This window comes from Pseudophryne corroboree, chromosome 5 (genome assembly GCF_028390025.1).
Source record: "Pseudophryne corroboree isolate aPseCor3 chromosome 5, aPseCor3.hap2, whole genome shotgun sequence".
Taxonomy (NCBI): domain Eukaryota; kingdom Metazoa; phylum Chordata; class Amphibia; order Anura; family Myobatrachidae; genus Pseudophryne; species Pseudophryne corroboree.
Window position 1 is genome coordinate 81,281,706 of NC_086448.1, and position 17,533 is coordinate 81,299,238.

At 44.8% G+C, this 17,533-nt stretch overlaps 1 pseudogene; it reads right to left on the minus strand.

Moving 5' to 3' along the window:
* The window catches only part of LOC134927235 (serum paraoxonase/arylesterase 2-like), a 135,074-nt pseudogene that overhangs the window by 60,018 nt on the left and 57,523 nt on the right, over positions 1-17,533 (minus strand).

Genomic DNA, 17,533 nt, shown 5'->3' on the forward strand with positions numbered 1-17,533 from the left:
CCTTTTTTCACGTTGTCATTATGGGGTATTGTGCATAGAATTTTGAGGGAAAAATGAATTTATTCCATTTTGGAATAAGGCTATAACATAACAAAATGTGGAAAAAGTGAAGCGATGTGAAAACTTTCCTGATGCACTGTACATTGAAATGTATGTGTTCACTATGAAATCCCGCAGTTCTGTCATCTGGGTTGGAGCCGCCGGCAGGGGGACTGCTGCACGTGTGGGCGCCTACATAGGCGCCCATGTGCAGTCTCCTTGCGGCCAAGCAGGTCCCACTGAACGGGACCCGCTTGGCCGTTACGTGTTAAGATGCGTTAAGATCCTGAACCAACAGCCGGCTAGTCTCTCTTGCATACACCTGCCACTTGCCCCGGGTGCGACACGAGATGCAGCCAGCTGGCAGGAGGGACAGTAGGGCCCCCTGGATCCTGGTGCTAGTGTGTGCTGCACACATTATAGCTACTGTAGGTACATGCCACTAGCTCCAGGTTGAAATACAGGTTTCACCTGTTTTGTTTTACGGCTTATTTACTGTAGGTATAATTCAGAAGAACAATGCCTTTCAATTCATGCTGATTAATAACAATGGTTTTAAGACCCCTTAAACACTGAAAAATGCAATCAGTAATCACAGGCATAATATGATTCACACTATAGCCGTAACAAAAATGCATGAAAGCTAATGTTATAGCATGATGAAACAAACGCCTTGCTCCACCCACTTCATGATGCAAATGGCCAGTAAATCCATTGTGGATATCTTGCTTTATAGAATAAGATGTCCTCTGCTTACTGATGTATTGATAAGCAGTGCTTACACTAGATCTATAACTTATACAGAACAACATTGGGCCTAATTCAGGTTTGCGAGTAAAGCAAAAAAAGCATGCAACTTTGTATGTTACCATGGAAGGGAAGCAAATACATTTATATTTTTCTGTGAGGGGTAAATAGTGACTGTGTTTGCATGTAGCCCACAAATGCTAGACTCCTTTAATTTTTTAACTGCAATTTAGATTTCAGTTTGAATACATCTCACCCGAATCTAACTCTGCAAGTTACATCTGCCCCACCTGTAGTGCAACATGGATTTGCCCAGTTACTTGCTTTTTTGCTTTAATTACAAACATGAATCTGGCCACTTGGCTTTGTCTACAGAGCCGTTTCCAGTACCTGTGCAGGAGCGGGTGTTTAATTGTTTTCTGGTGCACAAGAACATTTTCCTCCTCTGTAAACTTAAATATCTCAATGGTGCTTTTATGATGAGGATGATTCACCACAAAAAGATAGACCGTGTCATCTGAAAACAAGAGAAGAAACAAAGATCTTACAATTTGGCGTAGTACCAACACAAATACTCGCTCATCATTTACATAATCTTATTTATTGACCATTCCCAGGAAACATAGTGAAATAAACTTTCAAAAGCAAACAAAACTAGCACACACACACAAAAAGAAAAGAACAGAGTTTGCTCTACTGGTTTTTTGGTTGTAGTAGGATTTACCTTGGAATACCATAGTCTTGGACATCAAATATATCTTGGTCTGCAGCAAGTCATCTAAATTAAATGTTACCACTATTGGCAAGGAGAATGAAACATGGTGATCACATCACTCACCAGCAGTGCTAAAAGAAGGGTGGTACGGAGTACCATTAAGAAATGTGGTGGTACGCAGTACCACAAGCCTACTGCTGGGGCATAATTTATAAGGGGCATTTGTGTGTGTGGGACATAAAATGGTGTCCGTGGCATAACGGTGTGTGACATAATATGTAATGGGCATTACGATGTGTGGCATAATGTGTAATGGGCATTGCGGTGTGTGGCATAATGTGTAATGGGCATTGCGGTGTGTGGCATAATGTGTAATGGGCATTACGGTGTGTGGCATAATGTGTAATGGGCATTGCAGTGTGTGGCATAATGTGGGGCATTACAGTGAGTGGCATAATGTGGCCATGTCCCTATTGTCATGTAGCCACTCCCCTAGTTTCATGTGACCATACCCCCTCGTGACACATCACCAGTATATACTATATTCCACCTAGGGCCCTTTTCATTATGGATCACTTATGCAATCCTATGTGCAGTTTCCCAATGGTGCTGAAAGTGCACATGCGCAGGACCCATTCTGCGCATGTACAGATGGGTCCTGCGGTCACGGCGCAGATATGCGAACGCCTCTGCCTGATTGACAGGCAGAAGCGTTCGCGGGGAGGGATGCGGGTGGCCTGCGTTCAGGAAAATGGGGGCGTGTCGCCCCCGTTTTCTGAGAGTGGCAAGGCCAAGGACTACGTCGCAGATGAACATCACGACCGATGGTTCATCTGATATGCGATCGCATCGCAAATGCATGGAGGAAGTGGTATGCACCTCATCCTGCATTTGCATTGCTAAGGACTGTAAATGCAAAGCTGCTGTGAGCAGTTTTGCATTTGCAATCCTTAATGCATTGGGCCCTTAATCTACAATTGACACAAAACTAATGTTGGGTAGTGTCCATGTTAAAAATGAAAAAAATTCCAATCAAAAAACAAATCTGCATAGAAACAGACTAAGGACATATAAAGTTCATAGCAAAAGTGACGGCATAAGAGTGGTCCTTGCTTGTGAGATTATTCAATATGGAAAGAGAGAGGGGGAATCTGAGACAGTTGCAGCTAATGTGATGGAATTGTAGCCATTAGTATCCAGAGAAGAAGTATCAGATTGGGTAGGGTGGTAAAGATGTAGGTTTTGAGAACTCGTCTGAATGATTGAAGGGAGAGCACTTGGTCAGAGAAAGCAGGAGACGCACAGGAGAATTTTGGAGGTGGGAATGAAAGTTGCTCATTATAGAGATGGAAGAGAAATTATTAACTCAGTTTTGGATATGTTCAGCTTTAAATCACCCTAGGACATCCAAGTAGAGATGTTGGACAGATAGATTTGGGTTTGTGTCTGCATACGATGTGAGTATTGAGGAACCACAACAGAATAACGGCGTACAGGGGTGGATGTGTCAGAAGTATAGACACTAAAGGAACATTCAGAAAGGTAGGAGTTGAACCAGGGGGTACAATACCTCAATGGGAAGGGAGTAAGGGTGTGCAGGAGAAAAGGGTGGTTGACTGTATCAAAGCTGGTGGAGAGGCAGAGGAGGACTAGGACTGTAGTATGGAGAATTTACACCAGGCTGCTGATATGATGATGTAAGATGACATCTTATCCCTGTTTATTTGTGAGCTGTGTGCCAGGGGGGTACTCACTCGCTGGTGGCAGTTCTGGGAAGCCGACACGTGTCCTGTGGTATATTGTCCTTGGTGGGCCTCACTACGTGACTGGCTGGTGGCAGTTCTGGGACACTGATACATGTCCTGTGGTGTAGTGTCCTAGATGGGCATCAGTGTGTGACTGTGACTGGCTGCTGACTGCTCTGGAACACTGACACATGTCCTGTGGTATAATGGTGATGTGCCTTGAACTAGGATCAATAACATTTTACAACACTAGTGACCTTTACAACGTGTTTAATTGCAAAACACTATACAGAACCATATTGTTATGATTCCCGTACTCCAGACCAGAGGAGATCTTATGGCAGAGGTCTGAGTACTGGAAAGATATGCTGGTTACGGGAGCAGGAAAGCCTAGTAACCCCTGGCGCCCTAACTCCGTTGTCTCGCCCGTGTTATCAGAAATCCCCTGCGAGACTATGGTTGCTTGAGCCCATGGCAGCCGCGTTTGAAGGGCGGATTATGTCTGCCCAACTTCGATGCCCCCTCAGGTCTTAATGGGAGACAAAGGGAAATCCGAGACAGGGTGATAACAAGGGGCCCTCTGACTAAGCAACCAGGCCAGGGGCTACAAGCTAACTAACTTAAACCAAAAGTATGTGCGGACAAACCACCAGGGAAAAGGACAACCAAAGATCCACTGATCCGTTACTCCTATCCAGCACCGCTGGATACCAGAGTGGATTTGTGGGAGCGGAATCCTCCGCAAAAGCTCCGGAACACAATGAAACTAAATAATAAACAGTAAGCGGTCAAGCCGCAACACACGGCTACGCCGCGACTCACGAACACCACAGGATGTTAAAGGTACTCGGTCGGACTCCAGGAATAGATGACAACTTCCGAGTACAGGACCACTGAGGACAGGAACAACCGGATTGAGCAGGACTGGAAACTCTCTGTAACTGACACAGCAAACAGGAAGCTATCACCGGCGTCTGTGAGAAGTCCTGAGAGTGCTTAAATTTGGGAGCCCTCCAATCAAGATCCAGACAGGGTAATCACATAATCATGCCGTGCAGCTGCATGCTGTACGGCCAGGATACAATTGAACTGATTAATTAAGACCCAGCAACGGGGAACGCGGTCCGAGCGTGGCGTCCCCGTTGCTAGGGTCTGAGCGGCTCCGTGCGCCCGGCGTCTAGCGTTGCTAGGGAGCCGGCGGCTGTCTGCCTGCGGCGTCCCTAGTTGCTAGGCGCCGGGCCGCACTGACGGGCGGACCCTCGGCGCCTAACACATATCTACCATAACGCACCAGTTTACATCTGTTATTATAATTTAATTCCTGGGTCAGTGGGCAACTCTCCCACTTCTCACTTGAAGTGGAAGTTGCAATAAGCGTGATGCCGACATTTACGGTCAACCACATCATTTAGACCCCACCACCAAGCTGTAATGCCGCAAATCATGGCAAAAAAAAATAAAAATCACAGCAGTGGGGCCATAATGATGTGGCTGTATAGGAAAATAAGTCAGCGTAAGACGTTTATGCAATATTATTGGCAATTATAAGTATACATTGTTAGAGTAGGAAAGCGCTATTGTGCGGTCTTCAACATGGCTCCTCCAGGGATGATGCTTCATGCCCTTACCAAGGTGGCCACCAGTACTTCTACCGCATGGAACCACCTTGCACCTTGTTACAGTGTATGAGTGACATAGCGGGAGATGGATGTTTTCCCCTTAGCTCCAAGAGACCCTCCACTGCTACCCGTATCCAGGAGACGGTTATCGTCTGGTGATCTGCCTGAACCCCACTCTGCTATAAGCTCTGCTTAATGCCCAGCAAATAAAACAGTGAGTACAGCTGTACCATCACTTGCTCAATAAACCACAGTGCCTGTTACGCCAACTGGACTTGTCCTTGGATCAATTATAATTCGCTGATGTGTACATTACTCTGCCAACCCACCAACTGTACACACACATTTTCCAACATACATTTTTAGCATGGACAAAGAAGTATTTAGTGCAACCGCTTTGTTTTGTTGATAGTCGAGCATTCTATACCCGGTTATCCCTCTTTAATGAAGAATTTTGTTTCTGAAACAATTCAATTTCAGTAGGAGCCTGTGTAATAACCATACGGAGAAGTGATCTTTACTCACAGGTTCGCTGAAGTTGTGGGTGACCAGTAGGGAGGTGCCCTTGTTTCCACTTTTCTCACACCATGACAGAGAAGCAAGCATTCCCACAAACCCAGACACAGTCATAAACAAAAATTTTATTATAAGATTTTATTATTTTATCGGCTAATTCAGCTTCAGGTTTCTTCATTAAATCTATTGTTGTATGAAAGGTGCGTCAATACACAGAAACAACAAATTCACACTAGTTATCTTACTCATTAGTAACAGGTGCCAACGGGTCAGCAACCAGTGCTTTCACACCCTTAGTTACGGCTGTAGAAAGTATACAAATGGTAAATCGCTCTGTACTTACTTACCCTTCTCATCAATGTAAATGCTGAGTCCATGAGGGTTAAATGAAGAAATGTCAAACCCTTTGCTGATACTCAGTGGAGTCGGATGTAGCTCTTCATCATTCAGATCTACCAGTAATATTTCTGCGAGTTTGTCGTCAGGTGCAAAGTTCTTCAAACCAGGATATTTCAGTCCCTTTAAAGATATATAAATACACCTATAAATGGCCAGCAGATATCTGGACAGAGGAGGTAGATAGCCTCACATAAGTACAGAGCATAAGCACAATTTATGTTAAAAAATAAACCGGGTGGATCGGTATTGGGGCAAGGAGTAAGGATTGGGGAGTTGTGGGAAGGGTGGCAAAAGAGCTCTTAATGATCCTCTAGATACAGGAGCAAACAGTTTCAGGGTCACTGAAGGCGACAAAGACAGGGCCTTCTTAACAGCAGTGTATGCCCCTGGGCAAAGCAATGCACTGGGACCCCTAGCCATCCTCCAGTGTTAGGGATGGGGGGGTGCTACCAGAGGCAGCTTTAATGTCCCATTGGCGGTAGGGGGTGTTCTATCTTCCACTCAGCATGTAGGACCTGGAGTAGTAATCTCTGTTAATTACTCCTTTACTGCACAGATGGTGTGAGACGAGGGCAGGAAGGAGAACACTAAACTGTAGAAGGGCGCATTCGGCTGAACGGAGGGGCCCAGGTACATGACTTACAGGGTGATAGGTGGTATTGGGGACTTGGGGATCAGAGTTCAGGAGCCAGAGTAATTCACTGCTGAAAATATAAAATGCATACCAGGCGTGTGGAGCTGGAGCAGGGACCAGCTGCTGGAAGGCTAATATCTCTGGTTCTGGGCATATTAGAGACAAGCTGCCAGTGTCCACCATAAGGGGAGAGTCCCAACTTTTGGAGTATACCCTCAGAAAAACTCTCAGACAGAACCTAAGATATCTGGCTGGAAAGAGCAATTAACAGGCCCGGATGGGGACTACTGCTTTGAAGTTGGATATCTCCGGTTCACCAGTGCCGATTACCAAAAATCTGGTACCCCTGGAAAAAGGGGACTCTCAACTATCAGCCTAGGGCCCTTATACTCCTGGCACCCTTGGGCAACTGCCCATTGAGCCCATACGACAAGATGGCCCTGGACAATGATATAAAAGCTCTAGACATGCTGGAGGCATGGGTAGTGCTAGGGGATGGCATCTGCCCAAGAGCATTAATAATAAATACATATCAACCTTTATTATTATATTAATTTCTATTAGTAATATAATATAAGTGGGTGGTCTCTACTTCAAAAAAACAGACCAGGGGTTAGATTAACTAAAGCTGGCCATACACCTAAAGATTTATTGTCCAATCTGGCCGTCTGGAACAAAAATCTGGTAATGTATGGGAGCAAATGATAATTGACCATTTGGTCTGAAATGCCAGAAAACGGACATGAATGGTCAGACAATATGATTTAACCAATTTTGTCTGAACAACCATTTTTGTCAGCTTTCCGGCATTTCAGAACAAATGGTCAATTGTTATTTGCTCCCATGCATTACCAAATTTTTGTTCCAAATGGCCAGATTGGACAATAAGTCTTTAGATGTATGGGCAGCTCAAGGCATGGGTTGTTGAAGCCAGCAATCATCTGCTTGATTACAGTTTGTTTTCTATTTTAAATTTATGGGGTAAAAAAAACTCTGATTATCAGCAGCTTTGACAAAACCATTCCTTTAAACTGGCGCTGTGGTTTTCAAATGATAATCAGCAAGGTATACTTTTTGGGTCTGCTCAGAGAAATACAAGTGGATATATTGAATTGCTCGGATGCATGAAATTCCTATAGTCCTGCTGTGAAGAAATATACATACATTTTTGGTATGGCCTGATGACAAGTTTGAGAATTACATTACAAGAAAACAGTAGATGCACAGTAGAAAATCTAAACGAGATAGAGAACTGAAAATGTCTGTGCTATGGAGATTTGCAGGATGCTGTGGGAACTTAGGGACTAGACCTTTCTTTTCTCGTAGCACAGAAGAAACATTACACACTTCTCCATTTCACTACTCCTATATTCTTATAAATTACTTCAGTTGGGAAAAAATTATATAATTAAATTACTAGACTAAGCAATTTTGATATTCTAATGTCCTGATTGACATTTAAAAGCGACCCATCTCCTTGCACAACATTTCAGATCCTCAAACAAAATGCGCAAACTTCCCAGAAATAGTAACACGTACAAAGAAATACTGCAGCAACTGAAAGGATATCCATCTTTATTGAAGCAGGTTGGAAGTTCCAAATAGAAGAAGATTTAAACAGATTGTGTTGGGGACTCTAGTGGCTGAGTGTTGGACCCCATAGCGGGACCAGACCAATCTGTTCTTTAATTTACACTCCAGGGCAGAACAGTCTCTTATTATACCTTTCAAATGCTACAAATTAGTATTCACAATAGCAAATATCAGCTATAAAAAGTACTCTCATTCAAAAAAGAACCCACCACCAAAAATAAAATAATAATTATTATTATTATTAATGTAAAAAAAAAAACCCACGACAATCCCAGTTTGTTTGCCATTTTTACAGCTTTATTAAAATGACAAAGACCATGAAAGAGATTTATAAAATGGTTATTATAACCTGGAGTTTATATCAATAGAGAAACACAGAGTCCTGGGATGTAAATGTGAAGTGATGTTTACTGAAACCATACTGTTATCTGTACATGTGAATACAATTATTTCTTATTACAGTGCAGTAATGTGGCTGTTTGATCGTTGTAATTACAGCTAATCTAATAGTCAGTATTTTTTGAGTTCGTTTCCTGCTCTGCGGAAGCTGCAGTAAGACAGGAAAGCGCAAACATTCACAACCAAATATTGTCTAGTACAGTACGTGTAATCATTTTATTAGAGTGGATGAATAATTTATATTTAGTGTTACACTAGTCTCTCTTTCCCTGAGATGCTGGCATTCTGCTTTGTAGTGTGTATATATTTATCATGAAATAGTGTTTACTTACAGAGCTGATTAAGGCCAGTCCGTTAGGGAGAATCTCAATGTCTTCTGACCCACACTCTGCAAAATAATAAGTAAAAACCATCAGAGGTATATAAAAATGGTTTAATGCAACTGGATATCCCTGAATGGAAACAGTCTTTGATAGTAATCATTCAAATAGTGGGGGAAACTGCGGCGGTACAGCCAAACTTTAGTACTGGTTGCGTGGGCCTAAAATACACCTGTTCAAAGTTTATATGCTCTGCATATAATAGGTTTTCATGCTTTCAAGTGCACCCAATTTTCTGTACTCCTTGACTGTACCTTGTTTTTGCAAAACATTTAGGGAAAGGATGTGCCCAAGCCTGTTACTTTATCCAGGACAGTAAAAGGGCCATCAGATAGTATAATCTACTAGCACAGTAAGAGACGCTTAGCCAAATGCAGTGGGGTTTCCAGTTGACCGGAAACCTCCCTTCCTCACAACCTCACCAGCGACCACTACATGCAGCATAAGGGGCGGAATTAATGTTGTACAATTTTACTGCAACCAGAAGTTTACCCTGGGGTTTATTCTTTATTTTGGAATTCTAGACTTTATTAATCTGTATTCGGTAACCTAAGAACACAAAATTAAGATGTTCCTAGGTTATGAGCTTTATAAGCCACTATAGCTTTATTGTGTGACTAGTTACCAACCCGTCAAAATGATGGAACATAATATAAATGTCAGCGCCGGCGGCTGTGCGTGCCCGAACGGAGCAACACTTGAACTGCTCCGTTGGGCGCCATCTAGTGCCCGCCAGTGTGCAAAACATCTGAATTCCCCCCATAGAGGTGAGGAGCAGCATTAGCCTTTTATTATATAGGATACGGTCCTTACATGCTACACCACAGCTCCTCTGCTCATCATAGGATACAAAACAATCACTTTAATGTGTTAGAATTCCTTAGTATACAGTATAATCTATCCAGAACATCTATCTGATGGGTAATGGAGTCGTTCTATGACAAAACTCCTGACGCTACAAGAATGCTTTAAGGAAATGCTTTTAGAAATGCTATACAACATGACATTGTGTACAGTACTGCTAACTGCACGATAAGTGTAGATGGCACTAAAGAAATAGACGGTGCGGTTATACTTTATTTTAATTGTTTGGTTATATATTGTGAGTTTTTCTGTTGTTGATATTTGCCACCGACATATCGAACAGAGACGACATTAATCTGGGTGATCACTAAATGCAAGTTCACATTATAAAATTGAAAAACCATGCTGCATACATCAACGCCGAGTACATAACAGGATCATGATGCCTGACCACATGACCCCCTGAAGAAATTACTACTATAACAAAACGCACCGGAAGCATGCAGACTCTCAATATTGACCCCTCACAGCTCCCATACACAGGAAGCTACAGGAGCTCTGTTTATAATGCACCAGACTCTGGATACCTTGGTCTTACACTTTATACGTAGGGGTCAATATACATTAGGGCATAAAGAGAGAGATAAACTACCAAACCTTTTTTTCTGGAAAGTCATAAAAATATAAAAAGTCCAAAATATACATAAGGATTCTTTATACCATTACATATGAAATATGAATATGTTAGGTGGGTCCCTTGTCATCGACATATCTACCCTAGGGGACTAGTTTTAATAGATGGATCATTGTATGTGGCTATTATAACTAATTCCAAATTGGCACAGCGATGTTCCAAACATGGATTATAATGAAGTTTATTTTGACAATTATTTTTTATAGGTCTGCCCTGGGAGACACCACAGTTAGGGCCCACCAAGAATTCACAATCTTGTAGCATCTCCACAGGTGGGTCCATAAGTCATATCTAACAGGCTGATCTTAAGCCGGGTACACACGTAGCGATGTGTACAGAGATGGTGTGCTGAGCGATCTAGTCTCTGTCCCGCTCAGTGCACAGTGCTATGTGTGCTGAGCGAGGGGGGAGGGGGATGGGGAAGGACGGGGGGACGCTCACTTCACCCAGCGGTGAAGTGAGCGATCTAACTAGTAGCAAGCGGAAGGTGGCCTGGTGTCAGGAAGTACTCTTACAGTGCGATGAGAACGGGCTAATCAGGGTCCGGGGCTGATGTCACACACCCTCCCTGAAAACACTTGGGCACACCTGCGTTTTCCCCGACACTCCCAGAAAACGGTCAGTTGCCACCCACAAACGGCCTCTTCCTGTCAATCAGCATGCGAATGGCTGTGCGATTGAAATTTTCGAACCAGCCTATCGCTGTCCGGCGATGCCTGTTTGCCGACGTGCGTGTGCACTGCAGTGCATACGCATGCACAGTATATTGCTGATCACCCGCTGTGCGTAAACGCACAGCATCGGTCAGATCTGAATCACCCCCAATGTTTGGATCAATTCCGGTTGGCTCAATAGAAACTTAAATATCTTGATGTTTATATTCTTCCTGATATTTCTAAGTTGTATGTTGTTAATTTCACTCCTGTGATAGCTGAAGTAACTAGGTTATTGGAAGTTTGGTGACAACTTCTATTGTCTCTTCTGGGTAGAGTTGCATTGCTGAAATTGGTTCTATTTCCTAAACTGGCCTACCCTATTTAAATGTTGCCAACAAGATTATCGCGATCTGAGGTTACTAAAAATTGTCATCTATTTTTTAAAGTTTCTGTGGAGGGGTGGAAAGCTGCGTATATGCAGCGCTAAGATGTATCTGGGGAAATCTGAGGTTGAACTGGTGGTTCCACTTCTTGCTGCATTCGCCAATGCAGCATATTTTTCAATATATACTTGACTAGTTAACAGGAAGTGAAGCTTATATAGGTTGAATATCCCATATCCAAAACGCTTGGGACCAGAAGTATTTTAGATATCGGATGTTTCCATATTTTGGAATAATTGCATACCATAATGAGATATCATGGCGATGGGACCCAAGTCTAAGCACAGAATGCATTTATGTTTCATATATATCTTACAGTAAACACACAGCCTGGAGGTCATTTAATACAATATTTTTAATAACTGTGTATTAAGCAAAGTTTGTGTACACTGAGCCATCATAAAACAAAGGTTTCTCTTACGTCCTATAGGATGCTGGGGTCCACATTAGTACCATGGAGTATAGACGGGTCCACTAGGAGCCATTAGCACTTTAAGAGTATGAGAGTGTGGGCTGGCTCCTCCCTCTATGCCCCTCCTACCAGACTCAGTTTAGAAAATGTGCCAGGAGGAGTCCCTGCTTCGTGGGACTAAGGGGGGGGGGGGGGGGGGAGTAGTGTCCGCCTTGCGGGGTCTGAGCCACTATCTCCGCTGACAGGACACAGCTCCTGAGGGGATTGAACATTCCCTGCCACAGGGGGATAGTGCACCCCAGCAGCATGTCGCCACCCCCTTACAGAGCCAGAAGATCAGTGGCGAGTTAGTCACCGGCCCCCCTAGCAAGCGGGAGGCCGATGCGAAGATGGTGGCAACAGGGTATGGAGCGCAGTAGTAACTGCAGTCCGGGGTTCAGCGGTACATAGTGCGGCGCTGTGAGGGGCGCCCTGAGCCAGCGCCTACACTCTACACTGACCTCCAAGCCTGTCAGGGTCCCAGGATCGCTGCCAGCACAATTCCTCAGGCCAGTATAATCTTCAGAAGAGTGGGAAGACCGCGCCATAAAGGGGGCAGAGCTTCTCCTCATAGCAGACTCAGCAGTGTTCAGCGCCTTTTTCCTGCCTGTAGAAATGCTGTCAGTGAGAGCTGTCCCTCCAATTCAACTCCAGCTATCTCTTACGGTACCAGGGGGTTGTAGAAGGGGGGGGGAGAGGCTGTGTAAAGACTGTGTAACCTGTTAAGGTGCACAGTCAGCACTGGTTGCGGTTCTCCCTATACCTTAAAAGTGCTGTGTGTGGTTGGCTTCAATCTCTGTCTCTCTCTTACCATTCTTGGGGGTGAAACTCTGTCTTTCCTTAGATTTCTACTAGGGTTGCACAGAATGAAACTGCAACTCAGGTTTTACAGAACTCTGGCAGTTTGGTCTGGTTCTGTTACCTCAGGACCCCCTACTGTATATGTTCCCACAAACGTGCTCTTGCCCAGATTATGCAAGCTGACACGGATACCAATTCTGACACGGCAGATGGTGAGGGGGATGCGCTGCGGGGCGCGGCATCTCTTTCAAAAGGGGTGTAGTTTATGATAGAGGCTATTAGAGATGTGTTGAATATTGCCGATACAACACCTGAACAGGTTGAGGATGCTTACTTCACTGACAATAAGAAAGCCTCGCATCCCTGCATCTAAAGAATTAAATGCTATATTTGAGAAAGCATGGTAAAACCCGGAGTAAAAAAATCCAGATCCCTAGAAGGGTTCTGGTTGCTTTCCCCTTCCCTGAGGTGGATAGGAAAAAAATGGGAGAGCCCACCCATAGTTGATGCATCTGTATCCAGACTCTCAAAAAATAAGAATTTACTCACCGGTAATTCTATTTCTCGTAGTCCGTAGTGGATGCTGGGGACTCCGTAAGGACCATGGGGAATAGCGGGCTCCGCAGGAGACTGGGCACTCTAAAGAAAGATTTAGTACTATCTGGTGTGCACTGGCTCCTCCCTATATGCCCCTCCTCCAGACCTCAGTTAAGGAAACTGTGCCCGGAAGAGCTAACATTACAAGGAAAGGATTTTGGAATCCAGGGTAAGACTCATACCAGCCACACTGTACAACTTGTGATAAACTTACCCAGTTAACAGTATGAACAACAACTGAGCATCACTCAACCGATGCCACATAACCATAACCCTTTGTTAAGCAATAACTATATACACGTATTGCAGAAAGTCCGCACTTGGGACGGGCACCCAGCATCCACTACGGACTACGAGAAATAGAATTACCGGTGAGTAAATTCTTATTTTCTCTAACGTCCTAGTGGATGCTGGGGACTCCGTAAGGACCATGGGGATTATACCAAAGCTCCCAAACGAGCGGGAGAGTGCGGATGACTCTTCAGCACCGAATGGGCAAACACAAGGTCCTCCTCAGCCAGGGTATCAAACTTGTAGAATTTTGCAAATGTGTTTGAACCCGACCAAGTAGCAGCTCGGCAAAGCTGTAATGCCAAGACCCCTCGGGCAGCCGCCCAAGAAGAGCCCACCTTCCTTGTGGAATGGGCTTTCACTGATTTTGGATGCGGCAATCCAGCCGCAGAATGAGCCTGCTGAATCGTGTTACAGATCCAGCGAGCAATAGTTTGCTTTGAAGCAGGAGCACCCAGCTTGTTGGATGCATACAGGATAAACAGCGAGTCAGTCTTCCTGACTCCAGCCGTTCTGGTTACCTAAAACTTCAAAGCCCGGACTACGTCAAACAGCTTGGAATCCTCCAAGTCACAAGTAGCCGCAGGCACCACAATAGGTTGGTTCACATGAAAAGATGACACCACCTTTTGGCAGAAATTGCGGACGAGCCCGCAATTCTGCCCTGTCCATATGGAAAACCAGATAGGGGCTTTTACAGGACAAGCCGCCAATTCCGACACACGCCTAGCCGAAGCTAAGGCCAACAGCATGACCACTTTCCACGTGAGATACTTTAGCTCCACAGTCTTAAGTGGCTCAAACCAGCGGGATTTCAGGAAACCCAACACCACTTTAAGATCCCAAGGTGCCACCAGTCGCACAAAAGGGGGCTGAATAAGCAGCACTCCCTTAACAAACGCCTGAACCTCAGGCCGTGAAGCCAGTTCTTTTTGAAAGAAAATGGATAGGGCCGAAACCTGGACCTTTATGGACCCTAATTTTAGGCCCATAGTCACTCTTGACTGTAGGAAATGCAGGAATCGACCCAGCTGGAATTCCTCTGTAGGGGCCTTCCTGGCCTCACACCAAGCAACATATTTTCGCCATATACGGTGATAATGCTTTTCTGTCACGTCCTTCCTAGCCTTTATCAGCGTAGGAATAACTTCATCCGGAATGCCTTTTTCCCGCTAGGATCCGGCGTTCAACCGCCATGCCATCAAACGCAGCCGCGGTAAGTCTTGAAACAGACAGGGCCCTTGTTGCAACAGGTCCTGTCTGAGAGGCAGAGGCCATGGGTCCTCTGTGAGCATTTATTGCAGTTCCGGGTACCAAGTCCTTCTTGGCCAACCCGGAACAATGAGTATTGTTCGCACTCCTCTTTTTCTTACAATTCTCAGCACCTTTGGTATGAGAGGAAGAGGAGGAAACACATAGACCAGGCATTCCCAACCACGGTCCTCAAGGCACACCAACAGTGCAGGTTTTAGTGATATCCAGGCTGCAGCACAGATGGTTAAATCAAAATAACTGAGCTACTAATTAAGTCACCTGTGCTGAAGCCTGGATATCACTTAAACCTGCACTTTCAGTGTGCCTTGAGGACCGTGGTTGGGAATGCCTGACATAGACCGACTGTAACACCCATGGTGTTACTAGTGCATTTACAGCTATCGCCTGATGGTCCCTTGACCTGGCGCAATACTTTTTTAGCTTTTTGTTGAGGCGGGACGCCATCATGTCCACCTGTGGCAGTTCCCATCGATTTGCAATCCGCGTGAAGGCTTCCTGATGAAGTCCCCACTCTCCCGGGTGGAGGTCGTGCCTGCTGAGGAAGTCTGCTTCCCAGTTTTCCACTCCCGGAATCAACACTGCTGACAGTGCGCTTACGTGATTCTCCGCCCAGCGAAGAATTCTGGTGGCTTCTACCATCGCCACTCTGCTCCTTGTGCCGCCTTGGCGGGTTACATGAGCCACTGCAGTCTGACTGGATCAGAACCGGTTGGTCGCGAAGCAGGGTCTCCGCTTGACTTAGGGCGTTGTATATGGCCCTTAGTTCCAGGATACTGATGTGAAGGCAAGTCTCCTGCCTTGACCACAGCCCTTGGAAATTTCTTCCCTGTGTGACTGCCCCCCACCCTCGGAGGCTTGCATCCATGGTCACCAGGACCCAGTCCTGAATGCCGAATCTGCGACCTTCGAGAAGATGAGCACTCTGCAGTCACCACAGGAGAGACACCCTGGCTCTGGGGGATAGGGTGATTAACCGATGCATCCGAAGATGTGATCCGGACCACTTGTCCAGTAAGTCCCATTGGAAAGTCCTCCTATGGAACCTGCCGAAGGGAATGGCCTCGAATGATGCCACCCTCCTTCCCAGGACTCGAGTGCAGTGATGCACTGACACCTGTTTTGGTTTTAATAGATTCCTGACCAATGTCACGAGCTTCTGAGCTCTCTCTATCGGGAGATAAACCCTTTTCTGGTCTGTGTCTAGGATCATGCCTAGGAGAGGCAGATGAGCTGTAAGAACCAACTGCGACTTTGGATATATAGAATCCAGCCGTGTTGCCGTTTCACTTCCAGAGAAAGTGATACGCTGTTCAGCAACTGCTCTCTTGATCTCGCTTTCATGAGGAGATCGTCCAAGTACGTGATAATAGTGACACCTTGCTTCCGCAGGAGCACCATCATTTCCGCCATTACCTGGGTGAATATTCTCAAGGCCGTGGAGAGACCAAACGGCAACGTCTGAAATTGGTAATGACCATCCCGTACCGCAATTCTGAGGTACGCCTGATGAGGTGGATAAATGGGGACATGAAGGTATGCATCCTTTATGTCCCGAGTCACCATAAAATCTCCCCCTTTCAGGCTTGCAATAACCGCTCTTAGCGATTCCATCTTGAACCCTTACAGGTATATGTTCAGTGATTTTAAAATCAATATGGGTCCGAACGAACCGTCTGGTTTCGGGACTACAACATGGTCGAATAATAACCCCCTCTTTGTCGAAGGAGGGGAACCTTGACCACCACCTGTTGAAGATACAATTTATGAATTGCAGTTAACACTGTTGCCCTCTCGTGGGGGGAAGCCGGCAGGGCCGTCTGTGAGGGGGCATCTTCTCAAAGTCCAGCTTGTATTCCTGAGACACCATATCTATTGCCCAGGGATCTAACAGTGAGCGAACCCACTTGTGGATGAACTGACGAAGGCGTGCCCCCACCGGGCCTAGCTCCGCCTGTGGAGCCCCAGCGACATGCAGTGGATTTTTGTAGAGGCCGGGGAGGACTTCTGTTCCTGGGAACTAGCTGTGTTGTGCAGCTTCTTTCCTCTGCCCCCGCCTCTGGCAAGAAAGGACGCACCTCGGACTTTCTTGTTTCTTTATTCGAAAGCCTGCATTTGATAATGTCGTGCTTTCCTAGGCTGTGCAGGAATATAAGGCAAAATATCAGAATTACCAGCTATAGCTGTGTAGATCAGGTCCGAGAACCCTTTTCCACACAATCCTCAGCCTTCCACATGCCTCTTAAGTCGGCATCATCTGTCCATTGCATATTCTACAGGACACGTCAAGCAGAAATAGACATAGCTTTGACTCTAGGACCCAGTATACTCATGTCTCTTTGGGCATGTTAGGTAGATAAGATACATATATATATATATATATATATATATATATATATATATATATATATATATATATATATATATATATATATATATATATATATATATATATATATATATATATAAAGTCAGCATCTTTAAAATATATATATATCTTAAGTCAGCATCTTTAAAATATATATATATATATATATATATCTTAAGTCAGCATCTTTAAAATATATATATATCTATATCTAGTACAGCGTTTCTCCACATTAACCGTGGGGAAAGATAGCACTCTCCAGACTTGTTATAATATATGCAATAAAGTCATTTATTCACAAAAACTTGGTTCCATGTGTATCTTCATGTCACAAGCAGAGTATATAACAAAAAGGCTCACTTGTTATATA